Genomic DNA, 7,630 nt, shown 5'->3' with positions numbered 1-7,630 from the left:
ATATGTCTGTTTTTACTATTGCTTTGAGATTGTGATTGCTAATCGTACTTTTAAAAATTTTCCTGAAACATGATAAATTCTGCACCAACTCTTTGTTTTAAGTGTAAATAATATTCAAAGTGTGCTTCTTGCACATAACATATTGTTGGATAGTGCTTTCTAATCCATTTTGCTACCCTCTTCCATTTTATGACTGCATCCATCCTATTTAGTCACTCTTATGATTTGTTAATTATGTGTTTCCCTTTATTATATCCTCTTTTACTTTTTAAATCTTTTTTCCACTAGTCTCTCTCCTTACAAATATGAAGAGAATGGAGAAAGAGAAGGAATATGATCAATAATATAGTCATTTAGGACTGAAGTGGTCTGTTCCTGCTCCTTTGCCTCAACACTTATCTCTGGTTTTTATACTTCAGTTATTTTCTTTGTAATCCTTCCTTTACTATTCATGCTCCAAATTTGAGGTTTGTGTTTCTTTGGATCTTCTCTCCCTTTTTAGCTCCCCCTCAACATTCCCTGTACCTGATTGTTTCCTTGTCAAATTTAATGTGTTAAACTCTGTGGATGTACATGTATTCAACTCTCCTTTGCATGGTTCATATAAGAATGAGGATCATGAGATGCCTCTTCTTCTCATTCCTACCTTCATATTTGTATATTCTTTTTCTTGTGCAATTTGTTCCTGTGAGATTGTTGCTTTCCCTTCTTCCTTATTTCTTTATTTGCATAGTCCTCTTTTTCTTCCTTTCCAGCCTTAAAAACAACAAAACCAATCCTAGATTCTATACCTGTATTTTTTTTTCCTTTCGGAGGGCAATTGAGGTTAAGTAACTTGCCCAAGGTTACACGGCTAGTTTTTTTGCGTGGGTATTAAGTGTCTGAGGCCAGAACCAAACTCTGGTCCTCCTGACTCTGGGGCCGGCGCTTTACTCACTGTGTCACTTAGCCTCCCCCTTATACCTGTATTTTTTTAGCCCCCTCCATGACTCTTGAAAACTGGGATTCTAGAGACACATCTCTTCTCTATTTGAATGCACTTATTTCATCACCATCTACTCTCTTCCAATTGTTGAAATACATTTACCCTTCAAGGTTTCTTTTGTTTCCCATGTCAGCATTTCAGAACTTTTGATTGAGTCTTTTCATACAGAATTCTTGGATGTCATCTTATTTATTTTATTTTATTTCACAGGTGGGGGTGACAATTGGAATTAAGTGACTTCCAGGATCACACAGATAATAAGTGTCTGAGACTGGATTTGAACTCAGGTTCTCTTGTCTCCAGAGTTGGTGTTCTATCCACTGTACCACCTAATTGCCCCCTGCTATCTGATTTATTAGAGAGCCACTTATTCCCTTCTTGGAGTGTACTCAGTCTTGCAGATTTTTATAATACTCTATTACTAGATTTTCTATCCTTTTCACAGAAGTTGCTGTCAAGTCTTGGGATACTGATTTTGGTTCTTTGGCACTTGGATTCTTTCTTTCTGGCTAATTGTATATTTTTTTCATTGATTTGAAAATTCTGGATCTTGGCTGGCCTTCCTGGGAGGTTTAGGTTTTTGTTTTTGGTTTTTTTTTCCCAGGAGGTGATGCATGGATGCTTTTAATTTTTACGTAACCCATTATTTCCAATAGATCTGGGCATTTTTCTTTTATTATTTCTTGCAATGATATTCAAGTTTTTTGGCCACTTTTTTTCAGGGAGCCTGATGATTCTTAAATTATCTCTCTATTTTATTTTTTACAAGTTAATTTATTTAATTTTTAGTTTTCAACATTCACTTCCATAAGTTTTAAATTTTCGTCCTCCCCCTCACTCTCCTCCTCCCTCCCCAAGACATCATGCAGTTTGATAGAGGCTCTATATACATATGTATATGCATATACATATATATTCCTATTAAACATACTTTCATGTTAGTCATGTATAGAAGAATTAGAATGAATGGGAGGAACCACAAGAAAGGAAAAAACAAAACAAAAAAAGAAAATAGTCTGCTTTGCTCTGCATTCAGACTCCATAGTTATTTCTCTGAATGTGGATGGCATTTTCCATCATGAGTCTTTTGGAATGTTTTAGGTTCCTGCACTGCTGAGAAGGGTTAAGTCTATCAAAGTCACTCATTACACACTGTGGCTGTTACTGTGGATACTGATTCTGCTCACTTCACTCAGCATCAGTTCATGTAAGTCTTTCCAGGTTTTTCTGAAGTCTGCCTGTTCATCATTTCTTATAGCACAGTACATTCATATACCACAACTTGTTCAGTCATTCCCCAACTGATGGGCATCGCCTCAATTTCCAGTTCTTTGTTGCCACAAAAAGAGCTTCTATCAATATTTTCGTACATATGAGTCAGCTCTAGAAGTGGTATTGCTGGATGAAAGGGTATGCACATGTTTATAGTCCTTTGGGCATAATTCCAAATTGCTCTCCAGAATAGTTGGATCAGTTCACAACTACACCAACAATGCATTAGTGTTCCAATTTTCCCACATCTCTAGCATTTTTCATTTTCCTGTTTTGTCATGTTAGCCAATCTGACCAGTGAGATGTGTTATCTAAGAGTTGTTTTGATTTGCATTTCTCTAATCAATAGTGATTGAGAGCATTTTTTCATATGACTATAGATAACTTCAATTTTTTCTTCTGAAAACTGCCTGTTCATTCCTTTGACCATTTATCAATTGGGGAATGACTTGTATTCTTATGAATTTGACTCAGTTCTCTATATATTTTAGAAATGAGGCTTTTATCAGAGACACTTGTAAAAATTTTTTTCCCAGTTTTGTGCTTCCTTCTTTTTTTTCTTTTTTTAAATTTTTTTCCATTTTCCTTTTTTTTGAAGTAGGGATGTCCAAGTCTATATTATACAGGAAGATCTCCAAGAGGCAAATGGGGGACAAATCTTCAGCTAACACAATTGCAAAGAACACTTACAACTTGTTCAGCCCTTGGGTGATTCATTCAATCTCCCTGAGCCTCATTTTCCTCTGTAAAATAAGGCTGGGTAGATAGATGACTTCTGAGGTAGTCACTCCCACCTCTAGACTCATAGCCCCGTGTCCCCAGAACAGCAATCAAATAAAAGTCTAACCCTCCTCACTAGCCCTAAAGGAAGGGCAGAATGCAGTCATAAGACAAGGGCACAGCAAACAGGAGTGACAGAGTCCTACCAGTGGCAGGAGGAGAATCAGAAGCAGAAAAGATTGCTAGGATTCTCTTGCTGAATATCTGATGTTACATATCTCTTCTATGATATAAATGAGGCAATGTTTTAACAACAGGCTGACAAGGAATAGAAGTGGTTAACCTCGTGTGTCAACTCATTTATCAACTAGCTGATCATTAAAGACAGTGAGGGTTGAGGTGGGGAGGCTTAGAAGAGACTTGACTTCCCCAGCTAGTGGTGATTAGGATTTTGAAGAGCTTCCCACTGTGCAAAACATCCTTCCTTGCCTAACACCTCCAAAAGGACTAATTTCTTGATTTCAAGACAGTCTCCAAGTTAGTATCCTCCTCCCCCAAGGGAAAGGTCACAATCAACCCCTTACCCAGAGGGAAAAGGGATGTCTGTATTTTATTTGGAGTTATAAACAGTTCATCTACAGAAACAGGCAACTTAAAGGTGATGATTGAAGAAGAATCCACTTTTCTTCTGCTCTATCCTATAGGTCGGGTCAAGGGAGGACCCACATCAGTTGGAGTTGCTGGCTGTAGCTGCTGCTCATTGGGTTTCCTCACAGGGTCACAAGTTTCTCGTTGAGAGCAATCTGTGACTGGGTTAGGTTGGCAAGGTAAATCACCATCAACAAGTCATTGATGTTGCTGTTCAGCATGGTCTCGAAGTCCTAAGGGGCAATCTTGGGAACTTGGTTAACCAGGCCCATCAGGAAGCGGCCCACGGTGTTGTCAGCTGACACCTTTCCCGACAGCACATCCTATGCATACTGCAACACTGCTTAGAGCATCCTGGATTTGGGCTGATGCACCACCCACCAACTTGCTGCAGATCACTTGAAAGGCCAATCACACGGTTGGGGCTGAAACATGTCTTCATTCAATTCCAATTCTCTCAGTATCCTAGTAGACATATTTCACTGTCAGTGGAGTGAACATCACCCCCATTGTTTTTCCAGGAACACCCGTGGAAGCACTGACTTTGATGCTCATCCGCCCATTCTGGAGGCTGGTGTCCACAGTGAGGTGAATGGGGCTATGGGCCTCCCAGCTGCAGTACTCATGAATCAGTACTGAATGTTCTGTGATGTCATGGCCTGTGGCATACCAGCTGTAATCCATTGTGTAATTCTTGTGTAATTCATACATATTCTTGGCAAATTTCATGTCCACAGCAACCTCATCCTCAGACTCATGATGTGGCACTGAAAAGCAGTTGGTGACTTCTACTGAGTGTTTGTCAATTGCTCCCAGCAGGGTGCCGATGATGCAGCCCGAGCCCTCGTGGCGCTGCTCATAGCTGTCCACGATGGAGGCGAGGATGACCGAGTGTAGCCGGACCACGCGGCCGCCGGCACGGCCGGGGATCCCAGGCCTGAGGGGCGCGGGTGCTGGAGCCGGGGTCGGGGAGGGAGCTGGGGCGGAATCCGGTGTAGACGCCGGGGTTGGGGTCGGGGCCGGAGTCGAAGTCGGGGAGGAACCCGAGGCTGCCGTAGCAGCCACCATGTTGCCGAAGCGCGAAAGGGTTTTTTCCATTTTTCATATGCTTTATTAACTTCTGATTTACATCATTCATTTCCTCCAGATTTTGAGTTACAAATTTTCTCCCCGTTTTTCCCCTACCCGCCGCCCCGAAATAGCAGTCCCACAGATTGGTGGATCTCAATGCCTCAGTGCCTGTATATCTTATTTCCCAATTACATGTAAAATAGTATTAATAATAGTGTATATATAATTTTATTTATTATATATGTATATATACATATATATATATTTAAACATTTGATTTTAAAACTTTTGAGTTAAAGATTCATTCCCTTCCTCTCTTGTCACCCACACTTACTGGGAAGATAAGCAGTTCAGTACAGGTTGTACATGTGTGGCTAATGCAAAGCAATAACATAGTAGATATATTGTAAAAGACTGACTATATTTCCCTCCCTCCTATCCCACCTCCCACTTGTTCTATTCTCTACTTTGATCCTGTCCCTTTTCAAAAGTGTGTGCTTCCAACTTCCCTCCCCCCCAGCCTGCCCTCCCTTCCATCATCCCCCCTCTCATCCCCTTCTCCCCTACTCTCCTGGAGGGTGAGATACCCTATTTAGTGTGCATTTCATTCCCTCCCCAAGCCAAATTCAACGAGAATAAGGTTGACCCATTCCCTTTTGCCTTCCTATTCTTCCCCTCCATTGTAACCATTTCCCCTTGCCTCTTCTTTATGAGATAGTTTACCCCATTCTGTCTCTCCCCATCTCCTCTCATTATATTCCTCTCTCACCTCTTAATTTCACCTTTTAAATATCATCCCTTCCTGTTAAATTGGTCCTGTGCCCTTTATCTAGGTATACCTGTAAACATATATATATGTTCACATATTTATTCATATGCTCATATATATATATATTTCTATTTCCTTTAACTATTTTCATACTGACAAAAGTTTCATCAGTTACAATTATTGTTTTTCCATGTAGGAATGTTAATAGTTCAACTTTGATAAGTTCCTTATGATTTCTTTTCCCTGTTTACTTATCATGCTTCTCTTGCTTCTTGTATCTGAATGTCAAATTTTCTATTCAACTCTGGTTTTTTCATCAAGCATGCTTGAAAGTCCTGTATTCCACTGAATGACCATATTTCCCCCTGAAACATGATACTCAGTTTTGCTGGGTAGGTGATTCTTGGTTTTAATCCCAGCTCCTTTGCCCTCCGGAATGTCATATTCCAAGGCCTTTGATCCTTCAGTATAGAAGCTGCCAGATCCTGTGTTATCCTGATTGTGTTTCTACAATATTCAAATTGTTTCTTCCTGGCTGCTTGTAATATTCTCTCCTTAATCTGGGAATTCCAGAACCTGGCTATAATAGTTAAAATTTGAGTCTATTTTTTAAGGTGTTATTTTCCTCAGTCAGGCTGTTGACTCTCATTTTGTAATTTTCTTGCATCGTTCTCATTTCTCTTCTGGGGGAGTTTCAAGGTGTGTACTGTAAGATTCTGCCCCAGATTGGGGCTGTTGCTATTGCTGTATCTGAGACATGGGTGGTGTCGGCTCAGCCCACCATGTGGCCTGATCAGCCATATAGTGTTTTTAATAAAGGGTCCATTCTAAAATTATTACTTGGGTCTTGTTCGCATTAATCAAGGTATGGTAATACACATAGACATCTCAAACTCATGTCCAAAACTGAACTCATCATTTCCCCAGAAATCCTATGCTCTTTCAAACTATTAGTGTCAAGGGTGCCACTATCCTCCCAGTCACTCAGACTCAAAACCTAGGGGACATCCTCAAATCCTGATTCTCACTTCCCATATTTAGTCTGTTGCCAAGTCCTACTGATTCTGCCTTCATATCTCTCATATATACTCCCATCTCTCCGATATTGCCACCATGCCTGTCCTCATTATCTCGACTCACTGCAATAGCATTCTGGTTAGTCTCCTTGCCTCAAGTGTCTTCCCATTCCAGTCCATCATTTTCTCAGTTGTCAAATTGATCTTCCTGACCTAAACCATATCTCTGACCTTGTCATCTCTTCTCTTCACCCCCACCCATCCCTGATTCAGTAAACTCCACTGTTTGCTTCCAAGGTCAAATAAAATCCTTCTTAGCTTTTAAAACCCATTGCAATCTGCCCCTTGTTTCCTTTCCAGGTTTCTTACATTCCATGAATGCTATGAGCCAGTGGCCCTGGTCTTCTTGCCATTCCTCACACACAATACTCCCAACTCCCAATATTTTCAGACTTTGTTTCCCAACTCTATTTTATTGGCTGCCCCTCATGTTTGGGATACTCTTTCCTCATCACCTCCTAGCTTCCTCCATATCTCAGCTAAAATTCTACCCTCTGTAAGGCAAGAAGTCTTTCTTATCCCATCCCCTATTTCTTCTTTCTCTCCCTTCTTCCCTCCATACCCCCCCCCCAGTGCCTTCACTCTGAGATTATGTGCCTTTTACCCTGTATATATCTTGTATAGTGCACTGTATGTATGTGTGTCTGTATTTACACACACATACACACATATGTATGTATATAAACACTATATATCTTTGTATTGGCATGTTGACTTCTCAATTAAAATGTGATATTTGAGGGCAAGGACCATACATTTGCATTTCTTTGTAATTCCCAATACTTCACACAAGATCTTAATAAATGATTATTGACTTGTTGCCTCCCTAGATCTCTCACTTTTGCAGAGTGGATACTGGCACTTTCTATTCCTTTATGTCAGTTTCCCAACATGTCACTTGGGGAGGGGGCATATAGCCCTATTAATTCACCACAGAAGGTCGTAAGAAGTTACTATCAACAATGGCTAGAAAATCCTTTACAAATATAAAGTTCCATGAGAGCATTCAGTAATGAGTTTAGTGGAGAGACTTCCAAGTTTAAATGAAATGAATTCTACATAAAGAAAGCAAGACACCCTAGAGGATAC

The 7,630-nt window shown here is 40.2% G+C and overlaps 1 pseudogene; it reads right to left on the bottom strand.

Moving 5' to 3' along the window:
- Positions 1-2,113: 2,113 nt before the first annotated feature.
- Positions 2,114-4,693, bottom strand: LOC138164053 (eukaryotic translation initiation factor 3 subunit F pseudogene; annotated as a pseudogene).
- Positions 4,694-7,630: the final 2,937 nt, after the last annotated feature.

Source organism: Petaurus breviceps, unplaced genomic scaffold (assembly GCF_028583685.1).
Source record: "Petaurus breviceps papuanus isolate PSGF00001 unplaced genomic scaffold, PetGlider_PUasm1.0 189, whole genome shotgun sequence".
Classification (NCBI taxonomy): Eukaryota; Metazoa; Chordata; class Mammalia; order Diprotodontia; family Petauridae; genus Petaurus; species Petaurus breviceps.
Note: the sequence above shows the minus strand (reverse complement) of the source record. Positions and strands in the feature narration are given on the sequence as shown.